The sequence below is a fragment of the Mobula birostris genome, chromosome 26 (assembly GCF_030028105.1).
Source record: "Mobula birostris isolate sMobBir1 chromosome 26, sMobBir1.hap1, whole genome shotgun sequence".
NCBI classification, from domain to species: domain Eukaryota; kingdom Metazoa; phylum Chordata; class Chondrichthyes; order Myliobatiformes; family Myliobatidae; genus Mobula; species Mobula birostris.
Window position 1 is genome coordinate 38435917 of NC_092395.1, and position 4505 is coordinate 38440421.

Here is a 4505-nt window from a genome sequence, read left to right on the forward strand (position 1 = left end):
AGCAGAGGTGATAGGGGAACAGACAGGAGATTCTGTGGACGTGAAAAAGAAACCTGGACGATATTTTGCCTCCCAGGTGCCAGGGTCAGGGATGTCTCCGATCACATCCACATCATTCTAAAGGGGGAAGACGAGTAGCCAGAAGTGGTAAATATTGGTACCAAAACATAGGTAGGAAAAGGGAGCAGGTACCAAAGAGGGAATATAGGGAGTTAGGTAGAAAGCTGAAAAGTAGGACCTCCAGAGTAGTAACCTCTGGATTGCTTCTAATGCCATGTGCCATTGAGGGTAAGAACTGGATGATTTGGCAGATGAATGCATGGCTGAAGTACTGGTGCAGGAGGCAGGGTTTCAGATTTCTGGAGCTTTGGCATTTCTTTTGGAGAAGGTATAACCTGTACAAAAAGGACGGGTTACACCTGAACCTGAAGGGGACAAATAACCTTGAAAGCAGGTTTGCTAGAGCTGTTGGGGAAGGTTTAAACTAATCTGGCAGGGAGATGGGAACAGGAGTGATAGGGCTGAGGACAGGGCAGTTGGTATACAAGCAGGTGCAGAATGTAGTGAAACTGTGAGGAAGGAAAGCTAGATGATGGGACAAAATTGCAGTCAGTGGGATGTGTTGAACTGTAACATGGGGGCAAAATTGGAAAGAGTATGAACACAGGACTGAAGATGTTATATTTGAATGCATGTAGTATACAGAATAAGGCAGATGATCTTCAGCACAATTAGAGATTGGCAGGTATGACAGTGAAGGCATCACTGAGTTGTGGCTGAAAGATAATAGTTGGAAGCTTACCATCCAAGGATACACATTGTATCGGAAGGACATGCAGGTAGGCGGAGGAGGTGGGGTGGCACCTTTGTAAAAATGAAATCAAATCCTTAGAAAGAAGTGACATAGGATCTGAAGATGTGGTATTCTTGTGGGTAGAGTTTAAAAAAAAATGGCAAGGGTTAAAAGACCTTCAAGGAGTTGCATACAGGCCACCAAATAGTAGCCAGGATGTGGGATACAAATTATAATGGGAGATAGAAAGGGCATGTATAAAGGGCAATGTTATCATAATGATGTGGGTTATCAATAAGCAGGCAGATTGGGAAAATCAGGTTGGTGCTGGATCTCAAGAGAGGGAATTTATCGAATGCCTATGAGATGTCTTTTTAGAGCAGCTTGTTGTTAAGCCCACCAGGGGGAAGGCAATTCTAGATTTGGTGTTGTGTAATGAACCAGATTTGATTAGGGAACTTAAGGTAGGGGTGGAGGCAGTGAATTCACTCTGTAATTTGAGAGGGAGAAGATAAAGTCAGATATATCAGTATTACAGTGGAGTAAAGGGAATTACACAGGCATGAAAGAAGGGCTGGCCAAAGATGATTGGAAGGGGACACAAGCAAGTTTGATGGCAGAACAGCCAGAATTTCTGGGGGTGATTCGGAAGGCATAGGGGTAGGTACACCACAAAGATGAAGAAGTATTCTAAAAGCAAGATGACACAATCATGACTGACAAGGTTAGTAGAAGTCAGTACAATAGGAAAAGGGAGGGCATGTAATATACTGAAAATTAGTGGGAAGTTAGAGGATTGGGAAGTTTTTAAAAACGAATATAGGGCAACTAAAAAAGCTGTAAGGAGAGAAAAGATGAAATATGATGGTAAGTTAGCCAATAATCTAAAACAGAAGACTGAAAGTATTTTTTTCAAATATATAAAGAGTAAATAAGACTACTGGAAGATGACTATGGAGAGGTATTAATGGGGGATAAAGAAATGGTGGATAAACTAAGAAAGTATTTATGTCAGTCTTCATTGCGGAAGAAACACTAGCAATATGCCAGAAATTTGAGTGTTTTGGGGCAGAAGTGAGTAGTTGCTGTTATGATGGAGAAGGTGATTGGGAAGCTGAAAGATCTGAAAGGCACCTGGACCAGACGGACTGAGCCCCAGAGTTCTGAAAGAGGTGGCTGAAGAGATTGTGGAGGAATTAGCTATGATCCTTCAAGAATTACTAGATTTTGGAATGGTTCTGGACTGACCGGAAAATTGCAAATGCCACTCCACTCTCCAGGGAGGGAGGAAGGCAACAGAAAGGAAATTATAGGCCAGTTAGCCTGACATCAGTGGTTGGGAAGATGTTGGGGTCCATTATTAAAGTTGAGATTTCAGGGCACTTGGAGGGTCATGATAAAATAGGCGCATGTCAGCATAGCTTCCTTCAGGGGAAACCTTGGCTGACAAATCTATTGGAATTCTTTGAAGAAATAACAGGAAAAAACAGACAAAGGAGAGTCAGTGGTTGTTAACTTGGATTTTCAGAAGGCCTTTGGGAAGGTGCTACACGAGGCAGTTAACAAGATAAGAAGCGTTTGTATTAAAGGACAGATACAGGTGTCCCCCGCTTTTCGAACATTCGCTTTACGCCACTTCACTTTTACGAAAGACCTACATTAGTACCTGTTATCGCTAACCAAAAGAGGATTTTCGCTTTTACGAAAAAAGGCACCCACTTTAAACTTGTGTTTACCCCGAGAAAGACTACCATGACCGTGAAGACTTGTGCGGGCAGGTATATGCGCATGCGTGTATGTGCCAATTTTTTTTTCTACAAATCGGTTTTGGCTAAATCTTCCCGATTCTGTTAAGTGAAACTACACTGTACATACATTATTTCTACTTTATATAGGCTGTGTATTATCATATCATTCCCGCTTTTACTATATGTTAGTATTATTTTAGGTTTTATGTGCTATTTGGTATGATTTGGTAGGTTTTTTTTGGGTCTAGGAATGCTCAAAAATTTTTCCCATATAAATTAATGGTAATTGCTTCTTCACTTTACGCCATTTCGGCATTCGAACTGTTTCATAGGAACGCTCTACCTTCGGATAGTGGGGGAAACCTGTACTAGTATGAATAGAAAATTGGCTAAATGGTAGGAGGCAATGAGTGGGAATAAAAGGGGCCTTTTCTAGTGCCAGTGGCTCATGGTGTTCCACAGGGGTCAGTGTTGGAACCATTTCTTTCCATGGTATATGTCAATGATTTGAGTGACAGAATCGATGGCTTTGTGGCCATTTGCAGATGATACGAAGATAGGCGGAAGGTCAGATAGTATTCAAGAAACAGGCAGCCTGCAGAAAGACTTAAGAGATTAGGAGAATGGGCAAAGAGGTGACAGGTGGAATATAGTGTGGGGAAATGTATAGTTATGTATTTCGATATAAGGAATAAAGGCGTAGACTATTTTCTAAATGGGGAGAAAATTCAAAATTCATAGGTGCAAAGGGACTCAGCAGTTCTTGTGCAGGATTTCCTAAAGGTTAACTTGCAGGTTGAGTTCGTGGTAAGGAAGGCAAATGCAAGGTTAGCATTCTTTCTGGGAGGACTAGAACACAAGAGCAAGGATGTAATGCTAAGGCTTTATAAGGCATTGGTCAAACTGCACTTGGGGTATTGTAAGCTGATTTGGGCCCTTATCCAAGATGTGCTAGCAAAGAAGGTCCAGAGGAGGTTGACGAGAATGAATCCAGGAATGAAAGGTTTAACATATGATGAGCGTTTGGTGGCTCTGGGCCTGTACTCACTAGAGTTTAGAAGAATGGGGGGGGGCGGGGGGAGTGGACCTCGCTGAAACCTATTGAATACTGAAAGGTCTTGATAGAGTGGTTGTGGGGATGTTTCCTATAGTGGGTGAGTCTGGGACCAGAGGACAGTCTCAGAATACAGGGCCGTCAATTTAGAACAGAGATGAGGAAAACTTCTTTAGCCAGAGGGTAGTGAAACTATAGAAGTCATTGCCACAGATGGCAATGGAGGCCAAGTCATTAAGTAGATTTAAAGTGGAGGTTGTTAGGTTCTTGATTAGTCGGTGCATCAAAGGTTCCAGTGAGAAGGCATGAGAGAGATCATAAATCAGCCATGATGAAATGGCAGTGTAGACTCGATGAGCTAAATGGCTTAATTCTGTTCCTCTGTTTTATGGTCTATATATGGTACAATATTCAAATTAACAATTCAAGTTCCCCAACTGTAATTTCCAGAATAGTCCATGCCTGTAACCTAGCTATCCTGCAACTGCACCTACCTCTCAAAAGAACAGCTTAACCACGTTTGATATCTTTGTATTCTTCCATTTCATTCTTGACTTTCACTCCAATGCTTTCAATTCTTTGCTGCCTGCATTCTCTGTTCTTTTCAGGGTGGAGATTTCGCATAGCACACAACAGCTGCCACAACTGCTCTTAAAGCAGAGATTGATCAGAAATTATAGTTCTCGGCAGCTGGGTTTCATTCCCTCCCCTAATCACAGCTGACCCCTCTTGTTCCTGCCCCTTATTTCCTCAAATTTTCTGTTACCTCTTCTGCATCACTGCCCCTGAATTTCTAAAACCTCAGAATGATGAAATTAGATGCCTCATCTGCCACTTTCTCCATGAACCATACAAATATAAGACATTGGAACGGCTTCTAAAGGAGGAAACAGTTAAGATTTATTTTTTT